Source organism: Callithrix jacchus, chromosome 19 (assembly GCF_049354715.1).
Source record: "Callithrix jacchus isolate 240 chromosome 19, calJac240_pri, whole genome shotgun sequence".
Classification (NCBI taxonomy): Eukaryota; Metazoa; Chordata; class Mammalia; order Primates; family Cebidae; genus Callithrix; species Callithrix jacchus.
Genome location: NC_133520.1, coordinates 16996726 through 17020090, shown reverse-complemented (window position 1 = coordinate 17020090; position 23365 = coordinate 16996726). Strand labels below are relative to the sequence as shown.

Sequence of the window (23365 nt, the reverse complement as noted above, 5' to 3'; positions counted from 1 at the left end):
CATGATCTTTGGTGCACCATCTAAACTTGAGGAGCAAAATTCATAGTCAAGTAGTCCTCATCTCCACTTCTGATAAAATGAGTGTCTGCCCAACCCAAATTGTGGTGAGGGGACTATAGAATCCAACTCTTTATTTCATGGGTCTAGACGACCCCTCATTTCAAAGCTTTATCTTGTATAACTAAGACCAAATGAGAATTAAAAGAGAGTATAATATGTAATATCTATCTGCTTAGATATGAGAGAATTTCAAAACTTAGATCGGGTAGGAATAGTGAGCACATTTGTAAAAAAAACAAAACAAACAAACAACAACAAAAAAACTATTTTAGCAGCATATTTGTTAAAAAAAAGTATTTAAAAAACTTGTTCTCACTAATTGTAATTGCAGCATTACATTAGTATTAGTATTCTGATACTGTGTATTCAATGTAGAATAAAGTAAATAAATAATTATAAAATTTTACAATTTTCTTTCTTTTTTTTTTTTTTTTTTTTTTAGACAGAGTCTTGCACTGTCACCCACACTAGGGTGCAGTGGCGTGATGTCAGCTCACTGCAATCTCCACCTCCACCAAGCCCAACTAATTTTTGTATTTTTAGTAGAGACAGGGTTTAAAAAATATTTTATATATTTTTAAAATAAATAAAATATTTAAAATATTTTATTGCACCTTAGGTTCTGGGGTACATATGAAGAACATGCAGGATTGTTGCATAGGTACATACATGGCAATGTGGTTTGCTGCCTCCATCCCCATCACCTATATCTGGCATTTCTCCCCATGTTATCCCTCCCCAACTCCCTACCCCCTGCTGTCCCTCCCCTAGTACCCCCCAACAGACCCCAGTGTGTGATGCTCCCCTCTCTGTACCCAAGTGTTCTCATTTTTCGAGAGACAGGGTTTTACCATGTTGGCTGGGATGGTCTTGAACTCCTGACCTCAAGTGCTCTGCCTGTCTTGGCCTCCCAAAGTGCTGGGATTATGGGTGTGAGCCACCGTGCCCAGCTGAAGTTTTCTAATTCTATCATCCCATGTGCCCTTAGGAACTGAGATTCTTGGTATGGAATTAAGAAAGTATAAATATAATAAAGATATAATGTAAAAAATGTTATTTAACAAAAGAGAAACAAACTAAATAACAACAACCCTATATCCCTGAATTTGAATGAAATTATCATAAGGCCTAGAACCCTAGAAACATTTACCAACCCAGTAATAATGAGCACTTCTAGCACCCAGAATACAGTCTTAAAATACAATTTCACTAAAAGAAACAAGGCTTTTTGAGGGAAATGACTGATTCTAGGTGTAAGGCAGGAGAGTTACAAAGTGAGCCTGAATAGCCAGAAGCTATTAAAGATTATTAGAGTCATGTCAAAAGGACCTGTGAGCTGACTTGAAGAGGTTCTCTCTCAGTGGCTAAAGACAGGATGATTGGAGCTTCAAAAAAGATCATATGGTAACTTCGCATTTTCAGTCTGGTATGTAAGGAGCTAAGAAGTTGCTACCTTGTCCTAACAACTAGTCAAAAGCTTAAAAAACTGAAAAATCAGCCACTCTTCTTAGATCACTCTTCTTAGAGAAGTGAGCTTAGAGGGCAAACCACTGCCCCCAGGATTGGAACGAATGACAGGCAGACACAGAAAGTCACAACTGGCCAGAGACTCATGAGCAGAAAATGTTATGGGAACCAGTGGTCGGGTAGGAAAATCTGAACTGTAATTGATAAATTGTGGAAACTCAGTATAGATAAGCCTGAGACATAAAAATTCCAAGGGGACCCAATAATACAGAGGTTGGGAGTTGGGGGTACAAACAGTATTGTGAGATTTACCTCCTGGAGTTCTAATAAATTCTCACAGTGAATATCTCAGAAAAATTCCCTTGGGCTTCTGGCAGGGAGAAAGGAGAAGGAACCACTACAAAACATGCCAGAAGATTCTGTTTCTCTTAACAAAGTCTGCCCGCAGGCAAAACTATTTTACCAAAGTCTAACCTGCTCTAGTTTTATCTGGAGGAAAGGAAATACCCACTTCCAGCCAACTCCCATCGCCTCTAGCAATTCAGTCCCATCTAAGGAGGCAAAAAGCAAAACAAAACTGAGGAGCCCAAGGGCACAGGATTACCAAAGGCTGAGACCTAATCATAGGACTGCAGGACACTTTCCCTCCTCCCACACCTTACTATTACCTTACTAAAGGCCTACATATCACAGTTCCTTTTACACGGAACCCTTCAACAACAACAAAAAAATGCAAGCATACGAAACAGCAAAAAACACAGTTTGAAGAGACTGAACAAGTATCAGTCAGATGTGGCAGAATGTTAGAATTATCAGACTAGGATTTATTTTACAACTGTGTTTAATATGCTGAGGGCTCATGCCTATAATCCCAGCACTTTGGGAGGCTGAGGCAGGCAGATCACAAGGTCAGGAGTTTGACACCAGCCTGGCCAAGATGGTGAAACTCCATCTCTACTGAAAATATAAAAATTAGCTGGGCACGGTGGTAGGCGCCTGTGATACCAACTACTTGGGAGGCTGAGGCAGGAGAATCACTTGGGAGGCGGAGCTTGCAGTGAGCTGAGATAAAACCACTGCACTCTAGCCTGGGGGACAGAGCAATACTCCATCTCAAAAAAACAAAATAGACAAAATGATTAAAAAAAAAAAAAAAGAAAGATGGATAATGTAAGCAGAGAGATTGAAAGTCTAAGAAAAAAAAGTCTAAGAAAAAATAACAAATTATAGAGATAAAAAACACTGCAACATAAATGAAGAATGTCTTTGATGGGCTTATTAGTAGGTTGGACATAGCCAAGGAAAATATCACTGAGCTTAAATGTATTTCAAGAGAAACTTCTAAAACTGAAAAGCAAAGAGAAAAAAGGACTAAAAAACCCAAAAAGACAGACTATCTAAAAACCATGGTACAGGTACACAGGGTGTGACATATGTGTAATGGGAATGTCAGAAGGAGTAAGAAAAGACAGAAAGGAACAGAAGCAATATTTGAAGCATTAATAACATAATTTTCCCCAAATTAATGTCACAAAACAAACCAAAGATTTAGGAAGTTCAGAGAACACCAAGAAGAATAAATGTTAAAAAAAAAAAAAACCCACTATATCTAGGCATATCATAGTGAAACTTCAGAAATCCAAAAATAAAGAAAAAAATAAAGACCTTCTCAGACAAAAAAAAAAAAAAAAAAAAAAATTGAGGGAATTTGTTGCTAGTAGACCTGCCTTGCAAGAAATGTTACAAGAAGTTCTTCAGACAGAAGGAAAATGATACAGGTCAGAAACAGATTTACATAAAGAAAGGAAGAATGTCAGAGAATAAATAAAAAGTAAAGTAAAAACCTTTATTTTTCTTATTTTTAACTGATCTGACAGATAAGATTATTCAAAATAATAATGGCAACAATTTTGGGGGGTTTTGGTATTTGAATGTATAGACATATCTTTAGATATAAGTGAAATGAATGACAGCAATGATGCAAAGGTGGACAGGAGGAATTAGGATTATTTTGTTATTACTTATACTACCCACAAAGTGGTATATTGTTATTTGAAAGTGATCTTGGGCTAGGTGTGGTGGTTCATGCCTGCAATTCCAGCACTTTGGGAGACCAAGGTGGGAGGATCACTTGAGGCCAGGAGTTTGAGACCAGCCTGGGCAACATAGTGAGACTCCCATCTCTACAAAAACACAAAACATCAGCCAGGTTTGGTGATGTGCACCTGTGGTCCTAGCTACTCAGAAGGCTGAGGTGGGTCACTGGGCCCAGTAGGTCAAGACTGCAGTGTGCAGTGAGCCATAATTCTGCCACTACAATCCAGAATCAGAGAAAGATATACAATGTTAACACCAACTAATAGAAAGTGGGAGTAGCTATACTAATTTCAGGCAGAGTAGATGTCAGAGCAAAGGAAATGATCAGAAATAATATGCAGTATTACAAAATGATAAAGGGGTCAATACTCCAAGATGACATAATAATCCTTAATGGGTATGCACCTAACAACTGAGTGTCAAAATATGTGAGGCAAAAACTAATAGAACTGCATTGAAAAATAGACAAATCTACTACTATAGGTGAAAACTTTAACGTCTCTCTCTATTAGAAGTAGATAGACCAAGAAAGCAGAAGTCAGTAAGGACAAAGTTGGACTCAACAGCATCATCAGTCAACTGGTTGTAACTGACATCTCTGAACTACTTCATCCCAAAACAGCAATTACATATTCTTCTTAAGCTAACATAGAACGTTCACTACGACAGAGCACATTCTGGGCCACAAATGCATTTTGACAAATTTATAAGAATAGAAATCACACAATGTTAGCTCTCAGACTACAATGAAATTAAACTAGATATCAGTAACAGAAAAATCAGTGAAAAATCCAAAAATAATTGGAAATTAAACAATAGACTTCCAAATAACACATGGTTCAAGGAAGAAATATCAAAAAATTTAAAAAATATTTAAATGAATTTAAAATAAAAATACAATTTATCAACATTTGTGACATGCAGGTAAAGCAGTGCTTATAGCACTGAATACATATATTAGGAAAAAAAGATCAAAGTCAATAATCTAAGCTAAAAGATTATTTCCAGAAGTAAACTAGAAAAAGAAGAGCAAATTATATCCAAAGAAACAGCAAAGAAATAATAAAAATTGCCTGGGCACAGTTGCTCATGCCTGTAATCCCACCTACTTGAAAGGCTGAGGTGGGAGAATTGCGTGAGGCCAGGAGTTTGAAACCAGCCTGGGTGACATAGCAAGGTCCCATCTTTAAAAAAGAAAAGAAATGATAAAAATTAAAACAGAAATCAATGAAATTGAAAACAAAATTAATAGAGAAAAATCAACAAAACCAGGGGCTGTTTGTTCGAAAAGATCAATAAAATCAATACGACTCTAGCCAAGAGAAAAAGGGAGAAGACACAAATTACTTACGTCAGAAGTGAAAGGAGGAACATTACTAAAGATCTCATGGACATTCAAAGGATAATAAAGGAATACTGTGAATGACTCTGCCCCATAAATTTGATAAACTAGATGAAATTGACCACTTCCTTGAAAGTCATAATCTGGTAAAACTCACACAAGAAAAAATAGACAATCTGAATTGCCTGTGTCTATTACATAAATTAAACCAAAAATTAATAACTTTTCAACATAAAGTACCAGGCCCAGATGAGTTCATTAGTGAATTCTACCAAACATTTAAGGAAAAGAAATTATACAAATTGTTTACAATCTCTTTCAAAAAAATAAAAGTGGGAATACTTCCTAACATACACTTTGAGGTCAGCATTACATTAACACCAAAATCAAACAAAGACAATACAAGAAAAGAAAACTACAGACCAATATCTGTCATTAATATAAATGTAAAAATCCTTAACAAAATATTAGCAAATCAAATTGAACAATGTGTAAAATGAACCATAAACCAAGACCAAATGGGAATTATCACAAGTGTGCTAACTTAATTCAACTTTTGCAAAGCATTTAAAGAAAATCACATGGCTGTGTGTGGTGGCTCATGCCTATAATCCCAACACTTTGGGAGGCAAAGGTGGGCAGATCACTTGAGGTCAGTTCAAGACCAGACTGGCCAACATGATAAAACCCCGTCTCTACTAAAATTACAAAAAAATTAGTTGGGTTTGATGGTGCACACCTGTAATCCCAGCTACTTGGGAGGCTGAGATGAGAAAATCACTTGAACCCAAGAGGCAGAGGTTGCAGTGAGCTGAGATAATGAAACTGCATTCCAGCCTGGGTTATGGAGCAAGACTCTGTCTCAAAAATAAAAGTTTTAAAAGAAAGAAAGAAAGAAAGAAAAATAAAAAGAAAATCACATGACCGTATCAATAGATGCAGAAAAAGCATTTAAAAAAATCCAACACCCACTCATGCTAAAAACTCATAAAACTAAGGATAGAAGAAAACTTCCTCAATTTGATAAAGAACACCTACAAAAATATATAGCTTACATCATGCTTAATGGCAAGAAACTCAAAGCTTTCCTGCTAAGATCAGGAATAAGGTAAGGATAAGAATGTCCCCTCTCACAAGTGCTTTTCTTTTTTCTTTTCTTTTTCTTTCTTTTTTTCCTCTTCTCTTCTCTTCTATTCTCTTTTTTCTTTTTCTTTTTCTTTTTTTTTTTTGAGATGGAGTCTCACTCTGTTGCCCAGTCTGGAGCGCAGTGTCTTGATCTTGGCTATTTGCAACAACCTCTGCCTCCCATGTTCAAGTGAATCTCCTAATTCAGCATCCCAAATAGCTGGGGCTACTCGAACTCCTGACCTCAAGTGATCCACCTGCCTCGACCTCCCAAAGTGTTGGGATTATAGGTGTGAGCCACCGCACCCAGCACAACTGCTTTCCAACACCATACTGGCAGTCCTAGTGAATGTAATAAGAAAAGGAAATAAAAAGTATATGGATAGAGAAGAAAGAAGTAAAACTGTCTTTGTTTGCAAATGACATGATCATCTATGTAGAAAATCAAAATAATTGACAAAAAAATCCTCTTGGATCTAATAAATAATTATAGCAAGGTTGCAGGATACAAGGCAAATAAACAAAAGTATCAGTTTTTTGTTTATTTGTTGTTTCGTTTTTTGTTTTTTGAGATGGAGTCTTGCTTTGTTGCCCAGGCTGGATTGCAATGGCATGATCTAGGCTGACTGCAATCTCTGCCTTCTGGGTTCAAGCAATTCTCCTGCCTCAGCCTCCCAAGTAGCTGGGATTACAGGTGCATGCCACCATGCCTGGCTAATTTTTATATTTTTAGTAGAGATGGGGTTTCGCCATGTTGGCCAGGCTGGTCTTGAGCTCCTGACCTCAGCTGATCCACCTGCCTTGGCCTCCCAAAGTGCTGGGATTACAGGCTGGGGCTACTGCGCCCGGCCTCAGTTTTCTATATGCCATCAATAAACAATGGAATTTGAAATTAAAAACACCTAATTATATTAGCACCCCCAAAAATGAAATAGGTATAAGTCTAGCAAAATATGTACAAAATCTATATGAGGAAAACTACAAAACTCTTATTAAAGAGGTCAAAAAAGAACTAAATAAATGGCGACATATTCCATATTCCTGGTTGGAAAGACCCAATAGTGTTAAAATGTCAGTTCTTCCTAACTTGATCTATAGATTCAGAACAATCCCAAGCAAAATTCCAGAACTATCTTGTGGGTATCTCTTAAAGAAAGAGACAAAAGACTCAGAATAGTCAACACAATATTGAAGGAAAAGAACAAAGTTGGAGGGCTGACACTACCCAACTTCAGGACTTACTGTAAAGCTATAGTAATCAAGACAGTGTGGTATTGGCACAGGAACAGATAAACGAATCAATAGAACAGAATAGAGAGCCTAGAAATATACCCACTTAACAACAGTCAAAGACAAAGCAGCAAAGGCAACATAATAGAGCAAAGACAGTATTTTCTACAAATGCTTCTGGAACAACTAGATAACCACATGCCAAAAAAGAAAAAGAAACAACCTAGACAGAGACTTACATCTTTCACGAAAATTAACTCAAAATTAACCAGAGATCTAAATGCAAAACTATAAAACTCCTAGAAGATAACATAGGAGAAAATCTAGGTGACCTTGGGTTTGGCAATGACTTTTTAGATACAATACCAAAGGTACAATACTTAAAAGGAATAATTGATAAGCTGGGCCTCATTAAAATTAAAAGATTCTGCTTTGCTAAAGATATATCCAAAGGAACAGGAAGACAAGCTGCAGACTGGGAGAATTTGCAAGAGTCACATCTGATAAAAGTATTCTTGTATATTTTAAGTAAATACTTACTTAAATATTTTTTATCTTACTCAAATATTTTTATCTTACTTAAATTTTTAAATATTTTTAAATACTTACTTAAATATTTACTTAAACTAGGCAAGGTGCAGTGGCTTATGCCTGTAATCCCAGCACTTTGGGAGGCCAAGGCAGGTGGATCTCTTGAGTTCAGGAGTTCGAGACCAGCCTGGCCAACATGGTAAAACCTAATTTCTACTAAAAATACAAAAATTAGCCAGGTGTAGTACCAGCTACTCAGGAGGCTGAAACAGGAGAATTGCTTGAATCTGGGAGGTGGAGGTTGCAGTGAGCTGAGATTGTGCCACTGCACTCCAGCCTGGGTGACAGACCAAGATTTCATCTCAAAAAAGAAAAAAAACAAAAACATTTACTTTTTACTTAAAATATACAAAGAACTCTTAAAATTTAACAATAAGAAAACAACCTCATTTAAAAAATGGGTGAAAGACCTGAACTGACACTTTATTAAAGAAGATATACAGATGGTAAATAATCATATGAAAAGGTATTCAACATCATATGTCATTAGGGAACTGCAAATTAAAACAACACATCATTAAAATGGCCAAAATCCCAAACACTGACAACACCAAATGCTGGTAAGAATGTGGAACAGGAACTCTCATTCATTGCTGGTAGGAATGCAAAGTGGTACAGTCACTTCGAAAGACAGTTTGTCAATTTCTTACAAAATGAAGCATACTCTTACCATATATTCCATTGATCATGTTCCTTAGTATTTATCCAAATGAACTGAAAACTTATGCCTACGCAAAAACTTGCATACAGATGTTTAATAGCAGGTTTATTTATAATTTCCAAAGCTCAAAAGCAATCAAGATGTCTTTTGGTTAGGTGAATGGATGATCTATGGTACATCCGGACAATAAAATACTACTCAGTACTAAAAAGATATGAGCTATCAAATCCAGAAAAGACAGGTAGGAAACATAAATGAATATTAGTACATAAAAAAAGCCAGTGTGAAAAGTTTACATGCTGTACCAACTACCATCATGCATTAATGACAGGGCCACATTCTGAGAAATGCTTCATTAGGAGATTTCATTATTGTGCAAACATCATAGGTTGTACTTATACAAACCTATGTATTGGTGTAAGTATTGGTATAGCCAATTGCTCCTAGGCTACCAACCTGTACATCATGTTACTGTACTGAATACTACAGACAATTGTAACACAATGGTAAGTATGTGTGACTAGAATGTCATTAATGCAGCCCATGACTGTATATGACATTCCTGAAAAGCCAAAACCATGGAGATAGTGAAAAGATGAGTGGTTACCAAATGATAAGGGAAAGGGAGGGATCAACAGGTGGAGTGTGGAGGATTTTGAAAGCAGTGAAATTACTCTATATGATACTATAATTGTGGATACATGTCATTATACATTTGTTCAAACCCATAGAATACATAGGAAGAATGAACCTTCATGTAAACTATAGATTTTGAGTGATGATAATGTGTCTATGCAGATTCATTGTAACAAGTGTACCGCTTTGGTGTCAGATGTTTATAGCAGGGGAATTTGTGAATATTTGGAGACAGAGGATATATGTGAACTCTCTGTACCTCCTGCTCAATTTGATGTGCCCTAAAACTGCTCTAAAATCTAAAATTTATTAAATAAATAAGGGTGTTATGTACATATGAGTGTACATATAACATTTTCTCATTCTTTCTCCCCATTTGCTTCCTCACTTTTCCCTCTTGGCCTTGCCTCTCTTCCCCTGGTCCCATTCCTCACTTCTCACTGCCTTCCCATCCTTTCTCCTGCTTTTCTGTTTCTTCTCTCACCTGGGCCCTCCCTTCATCCTCCTGGTCCCTACCACCCGCTTCTCCCCCACCTCCATCCTTTCTTTTGCTACATCCCCTTCCACTTGCCCTCTTGCTTCTCCCCTCCTACCCCTACCCACCTGCTTCTCATCCCCCAACAAAAGCCTCCTTCCTTCTTCCCCTGGCCCTACCCCTCACTTTCGCAAGCCCTGCCATCATTTCTACCTAGCCTTGCCCCCTCGCTGCTTTTGGCATGGTCTCTACCCTTTATTTCCCTCAGTCTCAAATTCTTCAATCCTATCTTGTTAAAAAAAAAAAAAAAAAAAAGGAGAGAGAATACATATAACATGAATTAGTCTTTAATATACCATCTGCTTTGAAATTGTCTCTTCTTCCTAATATAGAGTTAGTGTGGAAATATTAGAACATTAAAAAATAGAGAAACAGAATCTAATTCCAAGGCCCCTTTTGAGATCTTAAGGCTCAAACCAAAGGGTCTTGAAACTGACCCAATAGTCTCATAGATCGTTTTCTAAAAAATATAAACATGGAAATTGACCCTTCTGGTCTTAAAGCTGAAACTTCACATTCTTTTATCTGAGTTCCTTCCTCAGGAAAAGACCCTCTAGGCCTCCGAAAATGTATTGAAGAACTGAAACTCACCAGATCATCTCATCCAGATAATGAGATGCCAGGTCCCTCATACATCATGAATGCTTCCTTACCCTCCCCTTTTCCTACACATAGTTACATTTCTTCCCTGCTATATAAACCCCTAATTTTAGTTGGTTGGGGAGATGGATTTGAGACTGATTTCCCATCTGCTCAGCTGCAGCACCGATTAAAGCCTTTGGCAATAATTATTGTCTCAGTGACTGGCTTTCTGTGTGGTACACAGCAGGAACTAGATAGAACCCCTAGTGTCTTGGTAACAGTCTTCTGAACATGAAATGCAAACTCCAAGCCTCCTTTACTCTGTTTGGCTATTGGGAGTTTATTAATAATGCTAATTACAAAAATTGAAAGTGTTTTCCAGTCAATTCTAGCTTTTCTAAGAACACATTCTAAATCTAAATATTTTTCATTCTGGGAAAAGATAAAGTGATGGAATTTATACCACTTGGTATATTCTTACTATATAGTCAGGAAAATGAAAGTAAATATATTAGAAATGTCTATTTAGACACTGTGTATTAGATAAGTGTATTGAAATACTAGATCTTGAAAACGTAAGGGTTAGTGACAATACCAAGCTGTCCAGTATTATGTATAGCATATTATTTTTGCATTTGTTGGTATTTTTAATAGCATTATTTATGCAAAGTATAAAAACACAACAGGAACTTATGGGGAAGGAAGAAGAAGAGTAGGTGGGATACAAGAGGAAACATAAGGAAAAACCTTATTTTCAAGGTTTCCAAAAGAATCTGCTATGAAATTTCTTCTGATTTTCTCAAAGGGCCCTAAAGGGTAAAAGTTCCTTACCACTTCCCGACCATTTAGTAAGGTAATATTTTCATCTGACTTTAGGTTGCGTTTCTATTTCATCTGACTTTAGATTGCATGCCCTAATTCGGGAATTCCAAAATTTGTGAATTTAATTTTTTCAATCTGTCCTTACCATTGTGATTTTATAGGAGGTAGCCAGAAAGAGTTTAATCAGAGTTCATCAGACCTAGGGTTAAATCCTAGTTGTATCACTTGTTAGTAGTTTGGTGTTAAGCAAATTATTTAATTCTGTTCCTTTGTCTGCAAAATGGTGGTAGCAAAAACATTCCTCTCTGGTTGGTGTGAGGTAATATGTAACAAAGATATAGAAGTATTGGGAAGGGAAGAGCATGGTCCCCTAAAACGATAAGGAAGGGCGGGGAAGTGCTGGGTAGAGGAGGGCGTGGTCCCTGGCTAGGGCTCCACCCCCATGGACCTGGATGAGGACAGGCATTTCTGAACAAATGTTGCGTTTCCCAAAACCACCCTGGCCTACCACAACCGCATCCTATGCCTTATTTAAAAAAAACCCAAGACGCTAACAGACAGACACAGGTGTCAGGATGTCAAGAGAAGCACATCAGCGGAAGACTAATGGCTGGACTGTGAGAAGATGTCGAGAGGAGCATGCTGGCAAAAGAGCATATCAACAAATCCTGGCATGCCAACAGGCCATCCACTGGCAGGATGAGGCAGCGTTTGCCCCGGGGCAGTTGGAGGAGAGCTGGAGCTGCCAAGCGCCCAAAACCAGGGGAAAACCATCTCCCTTCTGGCTGCCCCATCAGCTGAGAGCTACCTCCATTCAATAAAACCTTGCACTCATTCTCCAAGCCCACATATGATCCCAATTCTTCCAGTACACCAAGGCAAGAACCCAGGATACAGAAAGCCCTCTGTCCTTTAGACAAGTCAGAGGGTCTTCAAATTGAGCTGGTTAACACAAGCCGTCTATAGGCAGCAAAACTAAAAGAGCACCCTGTAACACATGCTCACTGGGGTTTCAGCTGTAAACATTCACCCCTAGACACTGCTGTGGGGTCGGAGCCCCACAGCCTGCCCCTGTGTATGCTCCTCTAGAGGTGTGAGCAGCAGCGGGGCACTGAAGAAGCAAGCCACACTCCCATTGCAAGCCCTGCAAGGGGGATAAGGGAACCTTTCCTGTTTCGTAAAGCTAGTACTCAGTAAATGTACTTTTTAAAGACTTAAAAAATCATATTCTTCTTCAGTCTTTGAGTTTCTTTTCTTCAGTCTTTGAGTTTGCAGAAAAATAAATGACTGAATTCCAAAAGAAATATCTAGTCTGCAATGCAGTAGGTACACTGAGGCAGATGGCTAAAAATTTTACAGGGAAACATAAGTGATATGATAAAATAGAAATTACAGTTCATGGATAAGTATATTTTAGGGATTAAACAAAAATAAGTGAATATTTTCAAACACACCATTGAAGAGGAAGCTTATGCCTTGTAAAATGTGTGATGTAAGGAATTAAGTGATTTCTACTAGCTTCAAAATACCATCAACAGCATTAACTGATTTAGTTATGTTATATGACACATCACATAGATTACCTGTATTAACTACAAAATAAATGTTATGATCTAGAGTTACTAAGAATGAAATGGGTAGTGGGTAAATGCATAACTGATTAATAAATATGAAGGTGTGTTGTAGTTTTGAATGTAACAGCAGCTGTGGTTAATATGTGATCATATTCTAAAGTAATTAGACAATAGTTAATAAACCGTTTAACAAATCACAATCAGTCAGAACATTCAGAATAGAAGTCTTGTGTTTTTTTGATTACTTTAGATTCTGAGGCCTCCTTAAACAAAAAGTGGCTAGTCAAAGATCTTTCAAAGTAGTCAAATATTTCTTAAGTGTGGTTTGTCTCTCCAAGAAGAAGCAAGTGGATATCATGTGTCTACAGAGACAACACTCTGAAAAGAATATATCATTTACGTTCAATTCCAGTCAAAAATGCATAACCTGAATCTAATCCAACAGACAAGATCAGCCAAATCCACAATAAGAGATGGTGTATAAAAGAACTGGCTTTTATTCTTTAAAATACATCAATGTCATTAAAAAAAAAAAAAGATAGGCTGAGGCACTGTTCCAGACTGAAGAAGAAAAAAGGAATGTTATTCTAAATATAAGATGTGATCCTGCATTGAATCCTGTAGGGGGAAAAGGTATTATTGAGACAATCAATAAAATTGGAATATGTGTTACATATTAGATAAAAGTATTTTGTCAATGTTAAATTCACTGAATTTAATAACTGAACAGTGGTTATGTAAAGAGAATATCCTTAGTCTTAGAAAATATGCACTTAAGTTTTAAAGGCTATAGAGACATGATATGCAACCTACTCTCAAATACAGGAAAAATTTTATAGAGACAGAGAAAAAAGACTGATAAAGTAAGTTTGCAAAATATTTAAAATTGATGAATCTTGGTAAAGCATATGTGAAAAATTTGGGGTTGTTTTTCCAACTATTCTGTAAATTTAAGATTATATCAAAATTAAAAGTTAATTTTAACAAGTATCCATGAATCACCTGAATCAGAATACCGGAGTATTTGCTACAGATGCAGATTCATGAGACCTGCCACTGACTACTGAATTAGAAATTCAGGCAGTGTGGACAGGAGAGGTTATAGCCTGGCAATTTTCATTTACAAAACATTCTTGGTGACTGTTATTTACACTAAAGTTTGAAAACCATGGGGGGTGTACTTCAACTAAAAATCAGTTATGGCCAGGTACTGGCCATACCTGTAATCTCAGCACTTTGGGAGGCTGAGGCGGGCAGATCACCTGAGGTCAGGAGTTCAAGACCAGCCTAGCCAACATGGTCTACTAAAAATAGAGAAATTAGCTGGGTGTGGTGATGCACACCTGTACTCCCAGCTACTCAGGAGGCTAAGACAGGAGAATTGCTTGAACCTGGGAGGCAGAAGCTTCAGTGAGCTGAGATCACGCCACTACACTTCAGCTTGGGTGACAGATTGAGATCCAGTCTCAGAAAAAAATCAGTTATAATGTGGCTGGGTACAGTGGTTCACGCCTGTAAAACCAGCACTTTGGGAAGGCCAAGCAGGAGGATCCCTTGAGCCCAGGAGTTCAAGACCAACCTGGGCAACACAAAGAGACCCCGTCTCAAAAACAAACAAAAAATACTGTAATTATAATGCTTTCATTGGCCAATATATTTTATTTTCTTTGAAAAAAAAAAAAACTTAAAACTCGAAACCTTTTTGACTTTTTTCCATTTCTTATTTTTTAATTTTTTTACCTTAAAAAGAAAAAAATTGGGCCGGGTGCGGTGGCTCAAGCCTGTAATCCCAGCACTTTGGGAGGCTGAGGCGGGTGGATCACGAGGTCAAGAGATCGAGACCATCCTGGTAAACATGGTAAAACCCTGTCTCTACTAAAAATACAAAAAATTAGCTGGGCATGGTGGCACGTGCCTGTAATCCCAGCTACTCAAGAGGCTGAGGCAGGAGAATTGCCTGAACCAGGAGGTGGAGGTTGCGGTGAGCCGAGATCGCACCATTGCACTCCAGCCTGGGTAACAAGAGCGAAACTCTGTCTCAAAAAAAAAAAAAATTAAATTTTCTAATTGTCCAGCTACCCTCCTTCAAGTCAGTACATTTTTTTAGCTTAACTAAATGCCTTAAAGTATACTACTGCTAGCTAAAATGGTTCATGTGTTTATCATGAGGTAAGCATGATACATATTTTATTCAATTCTCACAATAATTTCTATGAATTGCTATAATTATGCTCCTTGTAGATAAGGAAATGGGGGCACAGAGAGGTTACACAAATTGCCAAGATCATATAGCTATTAAGGGATAAAGCCAGGATTGGAACCAAGGATAATCTGACTCTAGGGCCACACTTTTGCCACTGGGCTTTTGAGCCTTGCTAGGAAACCACATGGTAAGGTTATTGGCTTTGGCTGTCATAAAACTGACATGTTATTTATCTCTTATAAAATCAGCTTTTAATTGTATATTAAGGAAGGAAGCAGTGGTGCAGCTAATACAATGAACATTATGGTAAGGCATGGAATTCCCCCTGCTAATTTTCCATCCTGGTGACAAAGCCTTGGCTCTGTGCCTAAAATAAGGCTACAGCTTGTTGTATCTTCCTGAGCACTACTGTGATTTTCCCATCACAGATCCTTAGATACTCTTCAGCCTGCAGGTACCAGGCTGGGTGAGATCTGGGTATACCTTCTTCAGAAATCCACCCTTAGCATTGGTGGATTTCTTCAATGAGGTAGAATGTCATCACGGTATTAAACTAGGAAAGGAATTGTTCCTGATGAAACCCAGGAAGTGACTTGACTAAAACAAAAAGTAAGCATTGCCCCAGGGTACAGCTCAGCCTCTTCTGGTATCTCTATTCTTCTGAGGCCCAGTTCTCTGCAGAAACAGTCATTCCACAGAGAAGAGCCAGAGAGGTAGCTTCCTGGACTCTCAACAATAAGCCTGTGATTTGAGTTAGGTGCGCATCAGTCTCACTGATAGTATGGATAGAGCTGGACTGAAATCCAGCCTTCCAATTCCAGAGGCCAAGCTCTTCCATAACTCACACTGCCTCCTGAATAAAAGAGATCAATACTGGAAGTTTGTTGGAATCATGGCCTCATGTGTTTGTGCAGATTGATAAGTGCAACCGTTGTGGTAAAAAGTAAAAATATGTTTTTTTCAGCTGTGGCCAGCTGAAATGTAATATGTAAAGAGTTAGTAATAATTTGTGTTGACAGATTCATCTTTTCTAATGAGAAAAATGGAAAGCTTTCAGCAAAAAAATCACTATTTTGAAAAGATTGATGAAGCACCCTCAGCTCAGCCCGACCACAGTGCAGTTGTAATCCTCCATAAGAAGCTTCAGGTTGCAGATGACATAATCTTACCTAAAAAATCCTAAGAAATCCTCTTAAAAACCTTAAGAACTAATACATGAGTTCAGCAAAGTTAAAAATATAAGATTAATATACAGAAATCAATTATATTTCTATATGCTTGCTATGAAAACTGTGAAAATTAAATTAGGAAGCCAATTCTATATACAACAGCATCAAGAAGAATAAAATACTTAGGAATAAATTTAATAAAAGATGTATAAAATCTCTACTCTGAAAACTACAAAATGTTGTTAAAAGACATTAAAGAAGACCAAAAAAAATGAATAGACTTAATATTGTTAAGATGGCAATACTCCCCAGGGCATTATAGATAAGCCCCAATCCTTATCATAATTCCATCTGGCTTCTTTACAGAAATCAACAAGCTGATCCTAAAATTCACATGGTAATTTAAGAGACCCAGAATAGCCAAACAATCTTGAAGAAGAATAAAGTTGGAGGACTCACACATCCTGACTTAAAAACTTACTACAAAGCTACAGTAATCAAAACAGTATGGTACTGGCATAAGGAGAGACAGTCATACAGATTGATAGAATTGAAAGACCAGAAATAAACCCTAACATTTATGGTCAATGAATTCTGACAAGGAGTTTAAAACCCTCCAGTGGAGAAAGGATAGTCTTTTTAACAAGTGGTACTGGGAAAACTAAATAGCCATATGCAAAGAATAAAGTTGGATCCCTCCTTACCTTGTACCACATATACAAATCTATTCAAAATGTAGGACTAAAACTTAAGTCTTAGAAAATGTAAGTGTAAGATTTTGTAATCTTAAGCAATGGTTTCCTAGCTATGACATCAAAAGCACAAACAACAACAAAATATAAATTGGACATTATTAAACTTAGAAGTTTTGTGCTTTACCCTCAAAAAAGTAAAAAGAAGCCAGCAGTGGTGGCTCATGCCTATAATCCCAGCACTTTGGGAGGCCAAAGTGAGAGGATCACTTGAGTCCAGAAGTTCAAAACCAGCTTGAGTAACATAGCAAGACTTCATCTCTCAAAAAAAAAGAAAGAAAAGAAAGAAAGAAAGAAGGAAAGAAAGAAAGAAAGAAAGAAAGAAAGAAAGAAAGAAAGAAAGAAAGAAAGAAAGAAAGAAAGAAAAGGTAGCCAGATGTAGTGGTGTGCACTTTGTGGTCCTAGCTACTCAGGAATCTGAGGTGGGAGGATAGCTTGAACCCAGGAGGTTGAGATTGCAGTGAGCCGTGATTGTGCCACTACACTCCAGCCTGGGTGACAGAGGAAGACCCTGTTTCAAAAAAAGAAAAAAAAAAAAAGAAATAAATAATGAAAGAAAGAAAAGAATAATTGAAAAGAAAATCTGCAGAATGGAATAAAAGATTTGCCATATATACCTGAAAAAGAAGATGCATTTAGAGTATACAATACAACTTAACAATAAAAAGACAATTCAGGGGGGAACGATCCAAGATGGCCGATCGATAACAGCTCAGGATTGCAGCTCTCAGTCAAAGCGCAGAGAACTAGAGGACGCCACACTTTCAGACAAATTCTGATCACTCACGGAGCAGAAGATCCTCAGTGGAGGAACCACATGGGTCGCCAGCGTGACTCTTGTGGCCGGTGCAGCGGCTTCGCTGGCACCTCTGCGTGGCAGCTCTCGGAGCAGAGTAAACAGGGCCGGCTCCCCTTCTGACTGAGGTTTGCAGGACCCACACGGGTCCCCAGCACGACTCCTGAGACCAGCGCAGCGGCTGTGACGGCACCTCGGCGCGGCAGCTCTCGGCGCAGAGTAAACGAGACTGGTTCCCCTCCTGACTGAGGTTTGGAGCCCCAGGAAGGCAGAGTCGCCCATTACGGACACAAGAAAGAAGCCAGATAGGAGAATCCTGGGCAGAAAAGCACCATCAGTCTTAACACCGCCATTCTGGCCCTGGGAACTAACAACTTGGACGTCCACTCAAGAGACCTAATCTGAAAGTTGGTAATTTCAAAGACGACAGGAGGATAAATTTACAATGATGGGAAGAAACCAGCGTAAAAAGTCTGAGAATACTCAAAATCAGAACGCCTCTCCCTCTAAAGATGATCACAGTTCCACATCAACAATGGAACAAGGCTTGACGGAGAATGAGCGCATCCCAATGACAGAATCACTCTTCAAGGAATGGATAATAAGAAACTTCTGTGAGTTAAAAGAACATGTTGTAGCCTAACATAAAGAAACTAGGAACTTTGAAAAAAGGTTTGACGAAATCCTATTGAGAATAGACAACTTAGAAAGGAATATAAGTGAATTAATGGAACTGAAGAATACAATACAGGAACTCTGAGAAGTATGCACAGGTTTAAACACTCGAATTGTTCAAGCAGAAGAAAGGATAACAGAGGTCAAAGTCCAACTTAATGAAAAAAAACAAGAAGACAAGATTAGAGAACAAAGGATAAAAAGGAATGAGCAAAATCTCCAAGAAATGTGGGACTATGTGAAAAGACCAAATTTACGTTTGATAGGTGTACCAGAATGTGACGGAGAGAATGAATCCAAGCTGGAAAATACCCTTCAGGATATTATTCAGGAAAATTTTCCTGAACTAGCAAAGCAGGTCAATATTCAACCCCAGGTAATACAGAGAACACCACAAAGATATTCCTCAAGAAGAGTAACCCCAAGGCACATAATCGTTAGATTCACCAGGGTTGAAACGAAGGAGAAAATACTAAGGGCAGCCAGAGAGAAAGGTCAGGTTACCCACAAAGGCAAGCCTATCAGACTCACAGCAGATCTTTCAGCAGAAACCCTACAAGCCAGAAGAGAGTGGGGGCCAATATTCAACATCCTCAAAGAACAGAACCTTCAGCCCAGAATTTCATATCCAGCCAAACTAAGCTTCACAACTGAAAGAAAAACAAAATCTTTTATGAACAAGCAAGTACTCAGAGATTTTATTACCACCAGGCCTGCTTTACAAGAGCTTCTGAAAGAGGCATTACACATTAGCCCTACTAAAAATATACCAAAAAGTAAAGAGCACCAACATAAAGAATTTTCATCAACGAATGGATCAAACAGCCAGTTAACATCAAATGGCAGTAACCCTAAATTTATTCGACTAAATCCCCCAATCAAGACACAACCAAAACCCAACGGCATGTTACATCCAGACCTGTTTGACATGCAAGGATACACAAAGACACAAAACAAAGGAATGGAGAAAGATTTACCAACCAAATGGAGAGCAAAAATAAATAAATAAATAAAAAGCAGGAATTGCAATTCTCGTAGTGGATAAAATAGATTTTAAAGCAACAAACATATAGTGGTAAAATGATCAATACAACAACAAGAGCTAACGATCCTAACACCCAGATACATAGAGACTTAGATTCAATGAGACAGAAAATTAATAAGGATATCAAGGACTCAAACTCAGATCCGGAACAAGTAAACTTAATAAATATTTATAGAGCTCTCCACTTCAAATACATAAAATATACAGTCTTGTCAATACCACATCACACCTACTCATAGGTTTAAATGAAACATTCATTGGCCATTATTAATACCCATATTTTTTTCAGAATAAAGCAATATTTCCATTCACCCTCCCTCTCTCTCTTCCTCTTTCTTTCTCTCCTTTACTCATTTCTTTTTCTTTCCTTCTCTCAAAAAAAGAAATCAACTTGTAAACCTCTAGATCCAGGTCGGCAATGTCTCTCTCATTGCTTGAATTCCTTCCCTTCCCTTCCCTTCCCTCCCCTCCCCTCCCTTCCATTCCCTTCCCTTCCCTCCCTCCCTCCCCCTTCCTCCCTTCCTTCCTTCCTTCCTTCCTTCATCCCTTCCTTCCTCCCTCCCTTCCTCCTTCCCTCCCTTCCTGCCTTCCTCCCTTCCTCCTTCCCTCCCTAAGGAAAAAAAAAAAAAAAAGACAATTCAATTAAAACAAAGCATCTCAATAGAGCTTTCTCCAAATATATACAAGGCAGGGTGCAGTGGCTCATGCCTGTAATCCCAGCAGTTTAGGAGGCCAAGATGGGCAGATCACCAGAGGTCAGGAGATCAAGATCAGCCTGGCCAACATGGCAAAACCCTGTCTCTACCAAAAATATAAAAATTAGCTGGACATGGTGGTGAGTGCCTGCTATCCCAGCTGCTTGTGAGGCTGAGGCAGGGGAATTGCTTGAGCCCAGGAGGTGGAGGTTGCAGTGAGTCAAGATTGCACCATTGCACTGCAGCCTGGGTGACAGAGCAAGACTCTGTCTAAAAACAAAAACAAATACATATATATATATACACACACACACACACACACAATAACCAATAGACACATGAAAAGATACTTTACATCATTAGTCATCAAATCAAAACCACAATGAGCTACCACTTCACATCCACTAGAATGGCTATAATCAAAAAGAGAGAAAATAAGTGTTGGAAAGTATGTGGGAAAATTGGAACCCTCCTATATTGCTGGTGGGAATGTAAAATGTATCACTGTTTTGGAAAAGTCAAGCAGTTCCTTGAAAGGTTAAATGTAGTGTTACCATATGACCCAGTAATTCCAATTCTGGGTACACATCCAAGAGAACTGAAAACCTATGTCCACACAAGAACTTGTACCTGAATGTTTACAGCAGCATTATTCATAATAGCCAAAAAGTGGAAACAATCCAAACGCCCATCAACTGATGAACTAATAAATAAAATGCGTTATATTCAGATAATGGAATATGATTTGGCAGTGAAAAGAAGTGAAGTCCCAATACATTCTATAACTTGGATGAATCTTGAAAATGTCATGCTAAGTGAAAGAAGCCAAACACAAAAGGCTACATACTGTGTTATTTCATTGATGTGAAATGTCGACAACAGGCAAATCTATAGAAAGAAAAAACAGAATAGCCGTTTCCCAGGGCTATTGGTACTTGGAAATTTGGGGGAAAAGAAATGACTGCTAGTGGGATATGACTGTTTTTGGGGTTGATGACAATGTTCTAAAAATGATTTTGGTGATAGTTGCACAACTCTGTGAATACACTAAAAACCATTACGTTACATACTTTAAATGGGTGAATTGTGTAGGAAATGTGAATTAGATCTCAATATATCTGATATATGTTACATATATTACTATATATTTATATATGCTTCTTCACATATATGACCATATATATTTTAATATTTGTCCATATATATGTTTATGTGTATCACCATATATGTATTCATTTATATATCTATAATTATATATAGATGTATATGTCTATATTTATATATTTATGATGATATACAAATGAACAAACATATAGTGGTATAAATATATATCTTTATATATTTAAAGAACCCTCAAGTTGCTCAATAGGTTCTTTACTGCTCAGAAGTTTGATGGATTTTAAATAGTAATGGCCAGGTACAGTGGCTCATGCCTGTAATCTCAGAACTTTGGGAGGCTGAGGTGGGTGGATCATAAGGTCAGGAGTTTGAGACCAGTCTGGCCAAAATAGTGAAACCCCATCTCTAAAAATACAAAACTTAGCCGGGCATGGTGGTGCATGCCTGTAGTCCCAGCTACTCAGGAGGCTGAGGCAGGAGAATCTCATGAACTTGGGAGGTGGAGGCTGTGAAAAGTAATATAGATGTCTGCCACTGTGGGCTTTATCTTCAACATCATCTCACTCCTTCTTATTTTTTTTTTAAATTTTTTATTGCATTTTAGGTTTTGGGGTACATGAGCAGAACATGCATGACAGTTGCGTAGGTACACACATGGCAGTGTGTTTTGCTTCCTTTCTCCCCTTCACCCACATTTGGCATTTCTCCCCAGGCTATCCCTCCCCACCTCCCCCTCCCACTGGCCCTCCCCTTTTCCCCCCAATAGACCCCAGTGTTTAGTACTCCCCTCCCTGTGTCCATGTGTTCTCATTTTTCATCACCCGCCTATGAGTGAGAATATGCGGTGTTTCATTTTCTGTTCTTGTGTCAGTTTGCTGAGAATGATGTTCTCCAGATTCATCCATGTCCCTACAAACGACACAAACTCATCATTTCTGATTGCTGCATAATATTCCATAGTGTATATATGCCACATTTTCCCAATCCAGTCTATCGTCAATGGGCATTTGGGTTGATTCCAGGTCTTTGCTATTGTAAACAGTGGGGCAATGAACATTCATGTGCATGTGTCCTTATAGTAGAACGATTTATAGTCCTTTGGATATATACCCAGTAATGGGATTGCTGGGTCAAATGGAATTTCTATTTCTAAGGCCTTGAGGAATCGCCACACTGTCTTCCACAATGGTTGAACTAATTTACACTCCCACCAACAGTGTAAAAGTGTTCCTTTTTCTCCACATCCTCTCCAGCATCTGTTGTCTCCAGATTTTTTCATGATCGCCATTCTAACTGGCGTGAGATGGTATCTCAATGTGGTTTTGATTTGCATCTCTCTGATGACCAGTGATGATGAGCATTTTTTCATATGATTGTTGGCCTCATATATGTCTTCTTTCGTAAAGTGTCTGTTCATATCCTTTGCCCACTTTTGAATGGGCTTGTTTGTTTTTTTCCTGTAAATCTGTTTGAGTTCTTTGTAAATTCTGGATATCAGCCCTTTGTCAGATGGGTAGACTGCAAAAATTTTTTCCCATTCTGTTGGTTGCCGATTCACTCTAGTGACTGTTTCTTTTGCCGTGCAGAAGCTGTGGAGTTTCATTAGGTCCCATTTGTCTATTTTGGCTTTTGTTGCCACTCCTTCTTATTAATAAAATGAGTTATCTACTTGTAAACTGCTGATTTCTTTGGGACATTGTCACCATAAACTTTTGACAAGGCATCAATGATTTCAACCTTCTTCCATCCATCTATATCAATTTTCAAGGAAAAAAGAAATGTTGTTCATGCTGTAATTGAAAAGGACCGATGATTAACAGCACAAACAATAGCCAGCACCACAGACATCACAATTGGTTTGGCTTACATAATTCTGACTCAAAGATTAAAGTTGAGCAAACTTTCCACTCAATGAGTGCCAAAACTGTTGTGCTCAGATCAGCTGCAGGCAAGAGCAGCGCTTTTGATGGAAATTTTAAACAAGTGGGATCAATATCCTGAAGGATTTCTTTGAAGAATTGTAACTGGAGATGAAACATGGCTTTACTAGTATGACCTTGAAGACAAAGCACAATCAAACAATGGCTGCTGAGAGGTCGAAGTGGTCCAGTCAAGGCAAGAGCAGACTGGTCAACAGTAAAGGTCATGGTAGCAGCTTCCTGGGATCCTCAATGGATTTTGCTTGTTGA

At 38.1% G+C, this 23365-nt stretch overlaps 1 pseudogene across 1 annotated transcript in view; it reads right to left on the bottom strand.

Annotated features, from left to right (window-relative positions):
- The window catches only part of LOC118149555 (peptidyl-prolyl cis-trans isomerase NIMA-interacting 4 pseudogene), a 131341-nt pseudogene that overhangs the window by 87624 nt on the left and 20352 nt on the right, over positions 1-23365 (bottom strand). The window contains exon 3 of the transcript XR_013529735.1: positions 1-23365. This exon is cut by the window's left edge and continues 45319 nt beyond it. The product of XR_013529735.1 is annotated as a peptidyl-prolyl cis-trans isomerase NIMA-interacting 4 pseudogene (transcript).